The following is an 18,621-nucleotide window of genomic DNA, read 5'->3' as shown; positions in this document are numbered from 1 at the left end:
TTATTAGAAAAGTTCAATACATTAGGCAATACAGAGATCTTTATTTATTAATTAATTTATTTATTTATAGATTGTTTTTTTTTTTTTTTTTTTTAAACGGAATAAAAATAATAAAATATATTCTTTAATTTTAGCGAAACTTGTTTCGTCAAAGAATATAGTTGTTTCGCCACTTCTGACGAAATTTTTGCTCGGAGCATATACCAGGAAACAGCTTCATCAATAAGGAAAAAAGTTTCGCGTTATTTGTATATCCATTTCTTACAGTGTATAGACCAGAATTTTTTCGGCTTAAAATCTGGAAAAATATGTATCTCATTTTTACGGTAGTTCATCTAAGTATAAAGGGAGATTTTTGCTTATTATGCTTTTGGAAAATTTATGCTGTTGCAATACTATGGAAACTATTAATGGTATAAACTGTACTTTCTAGTAAAGTAAAAATTTAAGTAAATTTGAAATTAGTATCAATTTATGTAATGAAATAACGATAATAATTTTCCTTCAATTTTTTAATCTAAAAAATGCTTTTATTTTCGTATATACAATACGTAAAGTCTTTGTTTTTGTGATTACGTTTGTCCAAATCTGTATTTTTGCACAGTATCTCCCCAAACAGATGCAAATTTTATCCGTGATCTACGAATGAACTACAATTTAAAAACAACGTTATTTTTATGGCTAAAGTGATATTTGTGATTACGTGCCATTAAAGCATTTAATTTAATTCTACAGCAGCAGAAATCTTATAAAATTATGCATTTCGAATGCATGCATTTTGTCACGAAACTGTTGCAAGTTTTTCAATCATTTCGTTAAGAATATCCATAGTAGAAAGCCCAATTGACCAATATACAAGGAAAATTAATATTTAAGAGAACTTAAGTTAAGAATCTAAGAAGCCTCAGCCAGGTTACTTTGACAAAATATTATAAAAAGTTCTCTTTTTTAAAGTGCTTCAATTATTAAATAATAAAATTAAAGCTTCAAATACATGCATTGTTATATACTTAAAACACATTAATAATAATTTTTACCGGAATATGTTACGGAACAAAAAATCTGATATATTAAAATTTCCACAATAATAATTACAGTAAAATCAATTAATAAATATTACTGCTAACTCTGCTAAATAAATATCACTGTACTGCACTTTAATTTAATAAATATTACCGTAAGATTATGGTATAATATTTAACCGTATAAATAAATTTTATGGTTAGATGGATTTTTCGAATGAGGCACCCTAAGCGCCCTCACTTTATACCGTAATTTAATCAGGAATTTTTTACCGTGCAGTTTACGGTGTGTAGAAATGAATCTTATAGTCAAATCGTCAAGGTTTATTTCATTATGTATATCTAGTGAAATTTCAGAGGAATTTATTTTTACGAGATTCTTTCACATGTAACGAGACGTTTACGAGACTCTTTCACGTATTTGGAAATACTCAATCAACCTAAACATTTAAATTTAGAAAAGCGTCCGAATTTGATTTATCACTTTGGCAAATATTATCACCTTTACAACGTTAAACTGTAAGTCGCTAAACAGAAGCTGTCACATTTTATAAAAGTGAAAGGGAGAAAGGCTTCACATCATCCCCTTCCGGTTTCTCTTGATCAAGTTTTCATCTGCAAAATAATTTAAATGGTTAATTGAGAAACAAGAAGTGAAATCTAATAAACCATGCTGTATAGTAATGGCATTTCTGAAGGAAAAAAAAACATAATTCTTGTTTAAAAAGAAAAAAAAACTGAATATCTTTCAGAAGTTTACCGGAAATTCTGGTTTTCAAAATAATATTTTTTATAACCAAACATTTAGCAAAAAAAATACAAAATTGAAAAGTAAATTTAACGGAATGAATGATTTTTATGCCATGCTCTAAGGTATCAAGATAAAATTGCCAAATTTTATCACATAATATAAAACCATATTTTATTGTTAATTTTACCAAAATGGTGTTCCCTTGAGTTGGAAACACGGCAAATTTTACCATATTCAGGTAGCTACTTTTTTTTTCTCTGTTTGTTATGAATCAATCTGAAGTACAGATTTTGATAAGATTATTACATCGGCTTACAGTATATAACAATAGAGATAGCCGAAAGCTTAAAATGAAAGAATTAATCTAAATTAATAAGCAAAATTGCAGTAAAAAAGGTAGAAGAAAGAAAGTCAGATTATATTTTTACTGCGCATAAAACGTCTGCAATATTTAAGTTTTAAAGTTTTTAAGCAATTATTTAAATTTATTATGCATTTGAAGCAACCTGAAGAAAAAATTGTAATGAGTTTGAATTATACTGAATGAGAAACAGTTCTTTTTTTTACTGTCACATACCTAATTTATATTATACATTTTTTATTCTCCATCTTTGTTAATAGTTTCCGATATCAACTTGTATGTCACTTATTCTTATGTTTAATAAAGATATGCTTTAAATATTTTAAAAACAAGTATGAGACATGATTTCAACATTATTTGAACTTAATTGAATTATTCTCCAATTTTGTTTTTGTACTAGATTCCAATCAATGAATGACAAAGTAAAAAAGATATATATGATTTCTTTTAATTAAATGTTGAAATCGAAAGAAAACTGACGGGGAACAATCTTTCCTTTTCCAAAAATATATGTTAATAGGAATTTTCTAATTTTAATCATTGATTAGACACTTCTTCAAACAAAGTAATTTTCTTCAGAGTTTTTGATTCAATTATCCCAAATGGCTCTTTCAATCAGAGATTTTGATTACTTCATTTGTTATTACCCCTCATCAAGTTATCATCCAGCAATTTTGAACCACGCCATTTTCAGACAGGCTGTCTAAAGACAGGATTCTTCGTATCTTTCAAATTTAAATTATTTTTCTCTTAAGGATTTTTGAGTTTAATTCAAAATTTTATTGATCAACCTCGTCATGCAGAAATAGACTGCAAAGTTATATTGAGACTGTAAGAGAGTTGCATAAATCTACGTACGACTTTATGATGAGTTGCTTCTTTGTTTCTGCGTACCCCTGACGTATTTTCACCCATTTTATAAAACTGACTTTCAGGCATTAATTTAATAAAAATTTTAAGACTTATGCTGAGGTTATGGTAGTCACGCGTACCAACCATGGCGAAACACCTAGACCAGTTTTTCGGAGCTTTGTCTTTAAAAGCCATGAAGGCTACGTCATTTTAACCTGGTTAGGTGACGTGGGTAGTGCCTGAGCTGGTACCCACTCTCCCAACTTCTACACCACAACCAATGAGGGGACTTTTAGTCACCACAGATTTAAAGCGTACTTCGCTCTGCAACACCGGAATGAAGGATGCCTTTACCAGAAAATTGTTATTTCAATTAAAAAAAAAAAACTTTTCCTTTGGCCACTTGGAGAATGACCTTTCGTAATACAGGCATCAGAAAGGCAGATTTGTCGGCCACTCCTTCAGGGGTACCATATTAGGTGGGCCAACGTTGCTCCCACAATAAGGACAGATAGTACAGAGATGGAAAGAACATCAATGCCTTGCCCGTGATTCGAAGCCAGAATTTTTCTGATGCAAGGCCTGTTCCCTGACCCCAACATAGGCGAAACCGCGCAATTTAAGAAACTAATAATAAAAATAATGGCCAATAATTTAATACGAAATTACATTATGGGAATGACCATGGGGCAGTGTTTCCCAAACTTATGACATTTGTGTACCCTTTCTAAATGTTTCGTAGCGCCGTGGAGCACTAATAAAAAAATTAATGTATTTTTTACTATAAAAATTGCACAAAAGTTAAAAAACACATCTGTCTGTTGATACCACTAATTATTAACTTTCAACTCTGCAAAAAATAGCCAATAGAAAAATACGTAATCGTAAATTTTCATGACTAGCTTTGTTTCTAAATAATTTTTTTTTAAATTTTCGTTTCTTGCAAGATATTTCGCATAAGAGCGCGTACCCCCCTCTAAACTGTTCCCGTACCCCTGGGAGTAAGCGTACCACACTTTGGGAATCACTGCCATAAGGGGAAAATCTTTTATCTATCAAAGAAGAAGAATTTGAGATTTGGATTCCAAATATTTCCTATTCTTTGAAGAAGACTTTTTAAAACTATTTTCTTTTTTTGAACATAGATTAACTTAATCTTTGTGACTTAATTCATGGATATTTAAACTCATTGTGTCTGTCTAGCATTATTAAGTTCACCGTATGTCAATTTCATGCACGCACATGTAAAGAAAACCCTCTGAATCCGTTGGGAAATCAACTAAAACGATCCTGACCATGTTACAGATATTTTAATTTGTCAATAACACTTAAATTGTGAATTATTCGCAATTGCGAATTTAATCCTTTTATGAATGAGCTCTCAATGCGTGTAAATATCTCACGTAATGTATGTAATCAGTTTTCATGGTATTGAGAGCTCAAAAATTATTTAGTTTCAGGCACTTTTTATCTGGTTTTCATCACATAATTTGTTGAGTATATCAGTAAAATTACAATAAATGACTCGCTCCACAAGCAGTCAGGCTAACCGTGGGAGATTTTAGTGTTTTTCTTCTCCATGTAACGTAAATGAGGGTTAGTTTCGTCACAAAATCCTCCTCGAAGGCAAATTTATCCCATTATTCGATTCAAGAGTTTTCTTGTCTTCTGGATTGGGTTCAAAATTACAAGGTTACGGTGTTGAACATTAGTAGTCGTGAACCCAAAATTGGGTCGGTTGTTCAACAACGAATATAAAATAAAATAAATGGCTCGAATGTGACCATATAGGAAGATTAATCTTTTAACTCTATAAAAAGTGTGTACCTAATAAATAATGACGAAGTATTTCTTTTAAGTTAGGAGGATAAAAGTTTGATAAGTTAGTTGTTTAATTTAATTAAATTATAATTTGTGAATATCAAGTTTATTGTTCATTTTTACTCTAAAATAATAGATACAGTGCTCGTCTAATGTGATTATATTAATACTGAATTCTTGATTCTATAATAAACAACAGATTTCACAATCTAAATATCTATTTCGCATTACAAATAAAATAGTATTTTCTAATTTTTTCACAGAATTACTAGTATAAATATACAAAAGTATTTATTAATGCTAATTATTGTTAATTAATGTTAATTATTACTAATTACAAATCTTTCAGTTAATTTATTTTAATTTAAATTACTTTCATTCAAATATGTAATGTTAATAAAGATAAAGAAGTCGATCCTTTTAATTAGAAACTTAATGCTAGTAAAAGCGAGAGAAAACATTGCTGTTTACCGGAAAAGTAAACAATTAAAACACTTGTTGCTTTACTTATGCTTGATGCTATGACTTGCTTCGAGCACTAAAAAACAGGCTCCTCTCAAAAATCTCAAAACATGAATGAGGAAAAGAAAAGTGATTTGAAACAGAAAACGAAAAGTTACCTACGAAAAAATGAAAAACGAGGGTGAAAAAATAGAACGAGAAAATCTGCGATAGCCGAAAATTAGACAAAAGAGGAAAAATAAATAAATGTGAAAAACAAAATATCAGAGGTCGAGAGAGGCAGATCAGGGCAAAATGCATTTCCACGTGGTATGGGGAAGTGGTGAGGAACTCATATTGTTAACAAGGAAATCAGTATTCATATGAATGAAGCAAGAATCCAGGGCATCAAGATGAGCTAATGTGACACGGGTCCAAGGAATCTGAAAATTATCAAAATTTAATTTATGCTCAAGTTTCGAAAAATGAATGACCATAGATGATTTATCACATTCTTGATAACCGACATATCTGTAGTCACCCTTTAGTCTAAATTTTAAAATGTCCGATTGTTCGTCCGATGTAGCCCAGGTCGTATTGGCAAGGTGTTAAGGTTAATGCTCCAGCGATTTTCAATACTTATAGAATGTTCAAGTAACTTAAATATAATTTTTTTAAAAGGCCTGAAAAGGATTTATAAAACCGAAACGATTTTGGCAATTTTCTAGCAAACGGGGTACAAAAACGATATAGTAACTAGCACTTCTAATTTTCTTTGGAAATAAATATTCCACCTGATGCTTCTGCTTTCAATCCAATCCCGAATCCCATCTGCCTAAATAAGTGATAAAAAATAATATACTTTTTTTAAAAACTGAATGTGAGAACGAACCTAGTATACCTCTCCTTAAGTAGTACGACACTTAAGAACGAATGAATTCTAAGAAAGAGCCTCGATGGTTCAGGGGATAAGGCGTTCGCCTTCCAATGAGGTGCACCGGGTTCAAATCACAGCGATGGCTGGTCGATACGAATTCGCATCCGGCTTGCACCGATCACAGTGCTGACGTGATATATCCTCAGTGGTAGATTATGGGTCAGGCTAACAGTGCGAGGTTCTCGTGGTCTTTCTCTCCGTGTAACGCAAATGCGGCTTAGTTCCATCAAAAAGTCCTCCACGAAAGCAAATTTCTCCCTATACTTGATCCAGGGGTTCCCTTGTTATCTGGATCGGGTTCAAAATTACGTGGCTACGGAGTTAAACATTAGTAGTCGGAAATCCAAAACTTGGGTCGGCAGTTCATTTCGGATCAGATTAATGACGTCATTCAGTGGGCCGGTGCTTTTCACCGTAAATTTTTACCGGAACATGTTACAAAACAAAAAATCTAATATATACCGTAATTTTTCTCCGAAGTAATAATTACCGTAAAATCACTGAATTACTCTCGTTAAATAAATATTATTGCAAAAATTGCAGTAAAATGGATTTTACGGTTAACGCACCCAAAATGTCTTTACTTTATGTTGGAATTTGATCCAGAATTTTTTACAGTTTATATCATTTTTAGTAAATTTCGATGACTCGCTGAGTATTTTTGATTCCAATATAAAAGGGTCTAGAGTGAGCTGCTATATTATACATAAATGACTCGGTTCTTGGAAATTTGATGACAATAAGAGGTTGATTGCACCAAAATGATTATACAACATGGCGGACACTGCATTCCAATTTTCTTCCAGCAACGATTTGGAAATATAAAATTATGAGAGTACTCCTTTGTGATAAAATTAAATTTCGCGAAAAACAACGTTTAGAAAGTACAACTGATATGATTTTTAAGGCTATGCGCGTTACGATATCACATTGTTACACTTTCATCAGTAGGATAAATGGCAGGAATGGTAAAACATAGATGCGATGACGTACCAAGGTACTAATGATGATGTACCAATGTAACATCGAAACGTGTATAGGTCTAAAAAAAATTTTGCCAGTTGTGATTTTTAAACGTTTTTTTTAAATTGAAATTTAATATAAAATAGTTAACTTAGTGAAAAATGTCTTCTTTTTTGTCTTCAAAATTTTTTGTCCCTGTCCACTTAAATATTGCGTAATAATTTTTGGTCAATATTAGACTCCTCCTCTCCCCTTGTTTGCAAAAATAGGAAAGTCATAAACACCTTATCTTATGTAAAAAAGTTGCAATCCCTGGTGTTTGCTTTGACTTTTACTGTAGCAATCTAGTTTTAGGACTAATTTAAGTAAAAAGCTATCATTTAGCATTATTTCAGCTATAATTACTAAATTTAGTTATTCCTATGTTTCTCATAATCAAAATAATATATTTATTAACTTAATACTTATATTTATTGTATCAACAAAGTTTACATTTTCATCCATTTTTATAGAATATTCTTTGGAATCTTGTGTGTTCCAAAAATTTTGACCTCTGAAACTTTTCCACATTTAAAATTTTACAAAATTTGATGTTTTTATAAAATTTCTTATTTTGATTCTTTAGATAATGTCTAACGTAAGCATTGTTCATACCCTTCCTTTCCCCTTGTCAGCGAAAGTAAGGAAATGGCTACTTCCTGTTAAGTGCTTACGTAATGCATGAATTCCCTCTCCCTTTATTCGTAGAGCATGTTGATAGATTCACCTGAAAGCTGTAAAAATACGAAATTCATAAATAGAATAGATTTATTTTTTACATGTACAATCTACAAAAGAACTCTTAGAATAGACAATTACTTTTTTTTCAAAGTTAGTAGTTTAAAAAATAAAATAAATAAAAACCTGACCATTTCGTGCTAACATGCATTACCACATTTGAGAAATATACCCAAAAATTCTTTTACACCCCGAAATAAAGGAAAATGAATACAAGAGAAGAGAATTGCTTCGAAAAAATGAATTTCAGAACCAGGGGCTGGAGTCGGCACTTTCGTGCCTAAATCCCATAGCGTGCCCAAAAAGGATACAATCGTGCTCCGGGTACCGCCCTCTCTCAATCTGCTTTTAACCGCCCAATTACGCATCGGATCTTCTTTAAGTGCTTTTACACGCTTCCCGGCCACGCCCTCCTCGCTCTTGCTCTTCTTTACTTGAAGATAAAAGATGGAGGGTGAGAGAGAGGTTAGGTTTCTAAGAGAGAAGATTCTTTTCTTTTCTCACAATTCTACATTTTTATTTTATTTTTTTTGTTCTTTAAGACAGGTAGAGAAATTGTCGAAGCAGTTTTTCGTGCAAAAGACATTGGCTTGGTAGTACTCGAAGTTTCATTTACAAAATATGTTTTTAGAAATCAAATATTATGGTGGGTTTTCAATTATTTATGCATTCTGGTGCGTTCTCTTTGCGTATTATACATTTAAAGAAAAATCGTACGAGTTTTTATTTGGAATTGCGTGGGGGAGAGGTTTGTTTCATTATCAAAAACAAATTAGTCTGAAATTTAAATTTGAATTTTCGTCCTAAATTAGGAAATTGTTTATCATTCTGCGAAATTAAAAGAAAGACTTGGGTTTTTAACATTAGTTCGTTTTTTTTTCTTGGAACAGGATCAGAGGAAAAAAGGGGACAAATTAATTTACTAAATATTTATAATATTTCTAAAGTTGATTAGTTTACTATTGAATAACACTGAACAACGGCACCATATAAAAGATTATTTCTGTGCACTGAAGAATAAACCATTGTCAAAACTACCAGAATGTGGTAAAATTTATGGTTTCTGGTTGTGAACACCAAAATGCACGGTATTTTTTTCCGAAGCGTTTTGGTAAGGATTTTTGTAACATTAACCATAAAATATTGTTTTATAAAGTGTGCTAAATATGGTAAATATGGTACAATTTCGTAATTTTATCTTGATGCCTAAGAGCATGGCATAAAAACCATTTATTCAGAAAACTGAATTTTTGGTTAACCATCGCCATATGAGGGGGAAACTATCTGATGAATGATATAAATTCATTATATTTTGATTCCATTACAGGAATTGTGTTTTTTTTTTATTAGAAATGTCATTAACATATAGTACGGTAATTTTGCTAGATTTTTTTTCTCCATCAAATACAACACAAAAATTCTGGTAAAATTACCACACTGTATGGTAATGATATTTCTGGTTAAAAAGCAACTAAGTAATTGTGGAACTAAAACTAAAACATAATTTATTTACACCATTCATTTGGTATTTTTTCCGTTTATTTGGTATTTTTTCCGTTTATTCTGTTTATTTAGGTTTACCGAAAATTTTGGTTTTTAAAATTACAGCTCTTATTACCAAACATTATATACATTTAATAAAATAAGCAAATAAATAAATTTAATCGAATAAATGATTTTATGCCGTGATCTAAGGTAGCATGAAAAAATTACCGAATTTTATCTCATTCACTAAATTTTATCACAGATTATAAAACCATATTTTTGCGTTAACTTTACCAAAATCATTACCAAAGCGCTTCGGTACAAATTACGAAGATTTTGGAGTTTCCATAGAGCCAGAAGTGCAGTAAATTTTACCATATTCTAGTAGGTTAGGCCATACTTTTTTTTCCAATGTGCAGGATTATCGAGTTCTAACAAAAGCATTAATTATGGAGACAAATTTGCCAATAATGGGGAAGAAAAATTGGCCAAAGCAAAATGCAGTCATTTCTAATTGGAAGATAGGAGACAGGCTGTGGTAAGATCGTTCTAAGGCAACGAAAGGCTTTATAGGCGTCGTGATTATTGGTGACAAATAACGTGATACACGCTACCACGAATTGGCTTGCAATTGTTTATTTTATCTAAAAATTTCAGTAAAAAAATCTAAATTTGCTTTTAAACATATTTTTTATAGTACTTAATATTATGCTCCTTAGTTTGTAACATGATTCAAAAATCAGATTTATTATGAACTCATCTTTGTAGATAACTTTAAGTGAAACTAACTAGCATTTGTGTTACATGGTTTGGTTTGATTTGGTTGGCAAATAGTCGAATAACGTAGTATTAGAGCTATACAAATCGAATATTAGTGACAATTTGAGATTTCAATACTTGAATACATATCTTTTAAGGTTTTTCCGACAGAAGTGAGACTGAAACCCCTGTTCAACAGATACAGAGCATTTTTTATTTATTCCAGAAGTATAATTAGTGCTCCTCACTATAAGATTTAAAACTTGAGTCAGATTTGAAAGATTGAAGATACTTATTTTAAAAGGAAATCAGAAGGAAATTATGTCTTGATATGATGATAAAAATTGATGAACATTTAGTAACTAATATACGAAAAGAAAAGGAGAAATTCAGTGTAAAAAAAAAAATAAATAAGGTGGGGGAAAAAAAACATCTGCTTTTTCAATTGAGCTTTTAAAAACAAACTGAAATACATTTAAAAGAGTGAACGAAATTCTTTATCCGAAATCAATTGAATATTATGACAATCACACTTTTCCCAATCAAGTGAATTTAACCCATCCATCCCGCAAATCAAAACTTTTGGCTACATCCGAAGCCTTCTAATACGAAAACGATGATATTGAAGAGAGAAAGCAGCGGGAAAAAGAATCATTTCATCATCGCCAAGCATCCCGTGGATTGGCGACGACAGTTTCGGCCGCTCTCGCCCAAGGGGTAATAGATGCTGGGTCAGGGGTGATCGACGAGTTTCGATTCGCTCCCATCTAGAGACGTCCACCTGCAAGCATTCCCACCGCATCTTCTGCTACTGCGCTAATTATCCATTGACCCCCTCCTTCCTCTCAACGAAACGGGAGGGGGGACACCCCACCTTCATTGAGAGAGGGGGGGGGGAATACATCGTCCCGATGGGGTGATGTATCGCCTCGCAAAACAGACCATATAGCGCAGTTTCGAAAGAGGCGTGTGTTCGTCGATATAAATGTGTTTCTATATAAATGTATACTATTTTAGTGCGCTATTGTGGTTTATTGCCCGCTAGATCGTTTGGCTATTTTAAGAGGTGTAAAGGACTGTTTGAGGAAAGCTGGACTATACGGTTTATGCCCAGAATCTTATTCCGCTTTTCAATTTCTTGTTTTTTTATTTTATTTAAAATAATATTGATTCGATCTACTTCCCTTGATAATAGAAAAATTTAGTAGAAGAACATGTTAAGTGACCTTTTAAAAAACAAACAATTTAAAAACACGTTATTGTAGGGTATAAGTTACATATTAAGCAAAACAATTGCTTTATATTAATCAGTTTTATTTAATTTGATAAGTAAAGAATTTAGTACAGAACATGTTAAGTGTCATTTTGAAAACAAATTATTATCAATCTTACAAATTAAACAGTTCCTTAATATTAACCAGTTTCAACGAATTTTATTTCAACAAGTTTCAGCGGCCAGTTTCATTTGATAGATTTCTTGACAAAACTTAAGTCGCATTTGAAAAATACATATTTTAGCTTTTATATTTAAAATCATATTATTACCAGCTGTGCAACTGGAGCAATTACTTAATATTAGTTACATTTCATTTGATTAATAAAGAGAGAACTTAGTGACAGGATACGTTAAGTGATATTTTGAAGAAGAAAAAAAAATCTAGTTTTTAAATCTGAAAACATGATATAGCTGTCTGTAGATATTAACCACTAAGTTATGCTACATTTTTAAATAAGAAAGGTTTTGTTTAATTTAGTGATATAGGTAATTTAATGATAAGATAGGAAGAAATTTTAATGATATTTTTTTTATGTTTAAACGCTAATTTTTCCTCAATGCACTGAAATACTATTTATCATGTTCCTCTCATGCTACAAATTCGAATAAAATTGCATTACATATTTACTTCATTTTTTCTTTGTTAAATTGAAAATTCACCAATGAAGTAACATTCGCTGAATAAAGAGTAAACTTTTAGTTTAAATTATATTCTCAAATTAGCTTTTTACGATGACTTTCCCTTTCTTTAAAATTGTTTATTTAATAATTTGAATTTTTATAATATAACACATTTGGAACCAAATTATTAGTTTACCGTAAAAACTTGCGTTTTCTGAATTTTATATGAGTAAATAAAATTCAGGAAACTTTTACGGTAAATATTATTGTAAAATGTAGTCTCTCCAGAACTGTTCAACTTATAGAATTTTATTCTAGGAAAGTTTTCTTGATTAATATAAATAGAAGACCACAATAACTTTCTTCTTAACCATCAATAATGTTATATCTACTGTAAATGTTTACAATAAATACTGATTTTACCGTACAAAGAATTATAACGTTGGGTACTGATTAACTTTGCATTTTAGGAATATTTTCTATGGTGTATAAATTAAGTATCATTGTGAAATTTTCTTTTATTACAGGTGTGCCAGAAAACTTTTTCTCTGATGTAAGAAATACCTTGAAATCTCTAGTTTGTTTGGAAAATCGAATTACAGTCATGTAGCAGAATAATTTTTCATGAAATGCGAAGATGAATAATTTCTCTTCTAATCCAGTGGAAGGGAGAGTATGTAGCGAGTGTAGAAAAGGACAGAATATTATACAGCGTGCTCTATGCCTCTCACCTAAAACAGATCATCCATGTCGCTATATACTAGATTGCTCCAGAAATATGGATGAAGAAAAAGATTTAATAAGAAGCCGTGGGTGTTTCACGAGGCCTTGAAGTGATGTCACCTTTACATCTAAGTGACTTAATTAGTTAATATAGTGATATCATCTAGCATAAAAGTTGGCTAGTTCCAGTTTGTCAGACGGAAGAGAGGAGTCGCTTGTGAGAGACTTAACCTGTCTCCTATAAACATGTCATGTATTTATCAAATAAAATAATAAATGATGCTTAAAAAGTATTTCTAGATGAATTATCTTCAAATAAATTTTGTGTAAAAAGGCTTTCCATTCGCTTAAAAGTTTTTAGATATAGCGAAACAAGCAAAAAATGAATTCAAAATTACTGGTCTCCTAATTAAATTATTGGGATCATATTTTCCAAAGTGCAACCTTTTGTACCAATGAAATTGGAAATTAGTATGTCATGCTGTGTCATTGCGGCGGCCACTATATAAAGCTGCTTAATAACTCTCATTGGACTGAGGTGTACAGCTATGTGAATGGAGTATCCCACTATGATCCCGGAGGTACTTGGTTCGAATCCTGCTGACAGCCGAAGAGCATCTCTCGTCCACATACGAATTCCGCACCCGGCTAGTACAGATCACAGTGCTTAAGTGAAATAGGCTCAGTGGTTGACGGATCATGGGTTAGAGTTCCCTAGCCTTCAGGCTGACCTTGGGAGGTTTTCATGGTTTCCTACTCCATGTAACGCAAATGCGGGTTACTTCCATCAAATAGCCCTCCAGGATGGTAAATATTACACAACACATGATATAATAGTTCCCTTGCCTTCTGGATAGGGTTCAAAATTTCAAGGCTACGGAGTTGAACATCGGTAGTTGTAAACTCAAAATTGGGTCGGTTTTTCAACGGCGGTTATAAAATAAATTGACTATGTTGGCTTGAAAGCGATTTTGCACAGTTTTGAGAGACCGTTTTTTTACCGTGAATACATCTTCATCTTGAACAGCATTTTTACCTTTTCGATAGCCAAAAAAGCAGCTTTTCATTTTCCAAATTTGAAAGGGCACCAATAAAAAAACACTGCGTTGAATTTTCTTTTTACAAGAAAGCCATTGCTTGTGAGCTTTCAAAATACATAATGGTTATACGGCTTAGGTGTGAAATCGATTGCGAAAAAATACAATTAAGTCCTCTATCAAAAAAATATATAAATTTTCCTTGAATAACCCATTATTATATAATCACATAAATACAAAGCGTTGCTGCAATATTCACTTTTCAGTGAATGGAATAAAGGGAGTGGTAAAGTCGCGTCAAATTTTTTTTATTTGAGTAAAAATTACAGCAAAACTCTTCAATTTTCTTTCAATTTGTTGATTTAAATTAGAATTCTGTACTTTATAAATTAATAAAATTTAATTCAAAACTTTTTCTGTCTTAGTGTTAAACTATTTTGTGACCTAAATGTCTTTTAATAATTTATTTCAAGTTTTTATTAACGACCGAAATTTTATAAATTACCAGGATTCTGACGGAGCATAGTGTCATGTGATGAGTGATTTAGAAATTCAAAATTAAATTTTATAAACAACTATCTCATATGAATACATGGTCCATGAATTGTATAAAATTTTGAAAATTTCAAAGTACAGTTACAAATGTATAATTCTTTTTTTAAACTATGAGATATTTAGATTCATATTCGTAAATAAGTTGATGCATTTAACTTACTTGTTTACTGAACACGTGTACTGGACGAGGTCACTGTTCAAGTAACTTTGGGGTTTTAAAAGCGTGTTTTTTTAATAGCATTATCCGAAGTTTTTTTTAACTTGCAGTTATATGTCCATATTTAGGACAAAATGTTAATTTACATTTCTGTAAAAAAAAAAAAAAATTAAAAAAAATGGTGCTTATCAACGAAATTTTCTATGATGAAACTGTTAACTTCTCTTTTTTTTTTTTTTTTTTTTTTTTAACTGAACTGTTAACTGAACTGTTAATTTTTTGAACTGTTAACTGAAGAATTGCTCCAGCAAAATATATCGTCAAATTATAGAGTATTATTCTGAGGATGCAAATTTTGTCAAAAGCATTTCGTTGAATGCCACATATCGATTAAAGCAAGTGATTAGGAAATACAATATAAAATAAAAGGATAATGAGCGAGTGAGTTTTCCACCATTACCAGAAATTACAATTACCTGTTTAACAAGTGAGTGCACTGCTCTTGTACCATCCCTACATTCAGAGAGGATGGATTTAACGTTGTCATCACAGAGGTGTGGTAGATTGATGGTATCAATCAATAAATCAATGAAATCGTCATTCATCTGTTTTATTATCTTTAGGTGGATTATTTGATTATCTTAAGATAATTTTTTTCTGTTTATATTTCTTCTTAATTTAATCCTTCATTATAATCTTACTTAAATTTTACGTTTTTTTATGCAAGTAAGTATTACGGTTCACGTTGATTGAAAATACAGTCTATTTTAACTCTTTATTCTGGATGTTGCAAATTTGCAAGATAATATGATTTAACATTGATCTTTGCTTTGGGTCAAAGAATATAAAAAAATCAATAAAAGAAGAAAGTATCACGTTTTTTACAACAACAAAAATTAAAATATTTAATTATTAGTTATTAAAATATTTAATTATTAATATAATTTATTAGTGCCTGAACTTCAGGAATGTCCCATGAACGAGAATTCGATCCGAATTGACGTGACAATTTAAATAACTCTTCTTGAGTGTGTGAAAAATAATTTACGAAGAAAGTAAATTGATTTGTTTATTTTGATAAAATTATGCTACTTTGATTTCTTTTTAAAGTTAAGAAAATTTTAAATTTTTAGAATTTGCACATTTCAATAATTTAAGAAACAATTAAATTGGAATTCGGTATTTATTTTTCATTCAGTAACCAAAATAAATAAAAACAAATTGTATTAGCCTATTGGCAACATAAAGTTATTTCCTTTTCTCTTATTGATAATAAGAAAGTAACAGTAAATTTTTTGAGATTTAGTTCATATTCTATACTTTTTCATCCATATAATTACAAACATTAGACTTAAAAAATAAGTAATTACATTAAAGTTTATGACTTATAGTCATTTGGGTTGAATTAGTTGAATTGGGTTACCATAACAATGATACTTTAGAGACCAATAATGAGGTTCCTTTATGAATTCATTATTTCATTGTAATTAAATTTTTGTTGGCATAAAGGAAAAGGAACAATAGTTTTTAGTCCACTATTAACGACAAAATAAGGTAATTTGCTTTTCTCTCTGATATTACAAAAATGAGTTTGTGCATCATTGGAAAACTCAAAACACCTAGAAGATCCTAATCATTTCAAGAAATTTCCGTCTTTTAGTTCAAACCCAACTAATCGACATCAATTGCTCTCATTCAACGAAGAATGAAACCTTCAAGAAAATTAAATAATAAAAGTAGAAAAAAAAAGCCTCCAATCAAATCCTCAAAACGTTTTGAAAGGAGTCCTTTTAAGGCACAACTCATTAGAGTACAAAAGAAGGGAGCCCTAATTATTTGCAATCTCTACTTGATTAAGATGCCTCCACTAGAAATGATGAGTCCTTTCCCCAAAAAGCGGTTAAAGTGGAATAAAACATCTGTGAACGCGAAATTCGGAGAGTGAGGAAAAAAAAATCGCCAAGTAAAATTTTCACTGATTTGGATGGGGATGCGGGGGATGAAAAAGGGATGGAGAGGTGTTAGAAACGAAGGTAGGGCTACTGATGAGAGAGGAAAAGCCATTGTTCGATCAATAACGTAAACTGGGTAATTTGTCGGCGGTTGCAGTGAGTAAGGGGGTGATGAGATGGTTGAAAAGGTGGAGCGAACAATCAGCAGTCCGCTTTAGGTGAGAGGGAAATGTTTAGGATTGGAGGTTTTCTCGATTTGGCCACATTATCGCTTTCGATTGTTCTATTAATGTGTCTTATGCAAGATCGTGAATTCATTTTCTGTTAAAGGCTCTTATTTAGTTTCTTTAAGATATATTTTAGGAATGACTTTTGGTAATTTGTTCGATGGGGAATATTATCCAAATAGCATCGATATTTATGCTGCTTACTGCATTTATTATTCGAAGAACTATTTTAAATTTACGCATCCAAAAATTATCGACGCGTATTTTTCATATAAATACTTACTTAGACTAATAAAAAAATTCATTTCTTTTATTATCATGATTATGATTCTTTTTGGATAATGTTATTTTTTAAGTATATATTTAATCTTTAGGAGATCTGGTTCATTCATAGTGTTAATATTCTGAATCAACAATACATGCATTCTGCAATCGCGGAGGCATCACAAGAGGGGCTCCTCCTTCCTGTATCGATATATCTTGTTTACCAGTAAATTATTTATCCCTCGTTTAACGAGGTTTTTTTTTCATTCTGTTTGCTGTGACTTTTGCAACCAGGAATTTTCCCTATAGGTCAGCAATAGGGCCATATTTTCTTCTGCAGCGGGATGAGAAAGGGATGATTTGCTCGTCGAAATAGAGAATTTTTGAAGTGATACTTCTTATGCGACTTCCAACAAGGTTGCGTTAAACGTTTAGCGCTACATTTTTATTGACCTGGAAATCACGTGGTAGGATCCAGTTTTCCCTCATTCATTTCCATATTGTTTTGGTTCTCACTAGCATAAAAATAATAAAAGTATTGTTTTTCTATAAATATTTCTTTTAGTTTGTTTTGATGCACATATAATTTAATAGGGTAGTATTTTTTATTTTCAAATTTAGTGGATAACAATTGTAAAAAATGATTGAAAACAATCCCACGGACAATGCGACGGATTTAAGGTTATGTTAAGGTACGTCTCTTGTGAATATCAATTGATTATGAGGTTTTCTCTTCTGAAATTACATTATGATGCAGTCACATACATTATTAATACAAATACATTTTCCAGGGCGAGACGATGAGGCAACCACAAGCACTTCCACTGGTCCACGAGGGAAAAATGCACAATATTACCATGATTACAGAGCACGGAGGAGAGCGGAGCAGGAAAAAGAGTCGTTGAATAGAACTAGTGATCCTTCTACGACTGCTGATTCTTCTACAATTAACGTCGCAGGTTGCGAAGTTTAACTTCTTCCGCGCGGAGGGACTCCACGCACCATTTTCTTTCTTAATTCAGACTCAAAAAAATTATATATATTTTTAATTGTATATTTAATTTCACAAATAGAGAGGGAAAATTGCAAAAATTGCGAGGGTCGTATCCCTTTATTTAGAAAATGTGAGGTGGATAGAATTCCCACCTGTTCTGTGGTCCTTGTAAGCATTCTTTTATACAACATCTGAATTATTTATTATTTTTGAATTTTTCTCGCATATAAGTACTTTACTTAAATTATATTATACTTTCTGTTGATTATATTAAGTCCAGTAACTAAAGCAGGGAACTGTTCGGTTTGGTATGCTATACCACAAAAACAACTTTACAGGGGGAGGAATATAGTCAGATTTAACAGAGCATCTTCTATACTAAGATCCAAAGCATGAGGAAGGGAGGGTGGAAACCCGTTCTCAGAACTTTGGCTGCATGTCCTTAAATATTGTTTTTTCCATTATACATAGGGACCGCACCTACCTTGGGGAGCTGGTTTATATAATGCCTATGGAAGCTAGCTTTCTTCTCCTATATATATTTGTTACTTCAGCGATGCATATTTTTCATTAAATCTTTTACAGACAACTGCACACCTAATAAAGTGTACATACAGACTCTATCTCTCTGATCATGCCATTCTCA

General features: G+C 31.4%; 1 long non-coding RNA gene across 1 annotated transcript in view; it reads left to right on the top strand.

Annotated features, from left to right (window-relative positions):
* LOC122271474 (uncharacterized) overlaps positions 1–13,053 on the top strand; it is a 123,823-nt gene extending 110,770 nt beyond the window's left edge. Inside the window, exon 4 of the long non-coding RNA XR_006226389.3 lies at positions 12,594–13,053. This is a non-coding gene — a long non-coding RNA (uncharacterized LOC122271474). The remainder of the gene's footprint in view (positions 1–12,593) is intronic.
* The last annotated feature ends 5,568 nt before the right edge of the window (positions 13,054–18,621 follow it).

The sequence above is a fragment of the Parasteatoda tepidariorum genome, chromosome 6 (assembly GCF_982258835.1).
Source record: "Parasteatoda tepidariorum strain Cologne lab strain chromosome 6, Ptep-v5.0, whole genome shotgun sequence".
Taxonomy (NCBI): domain Eukaryota; kingdom Metazoa; phylum Arthropoda; class Arachnida; order Araneae; family Theridiidae; genus Parasteatoda; species Parasteatoda tepidariorum.
This window is presented reverse-complemented; position numbering and strand designations above follow the sequence as displayed.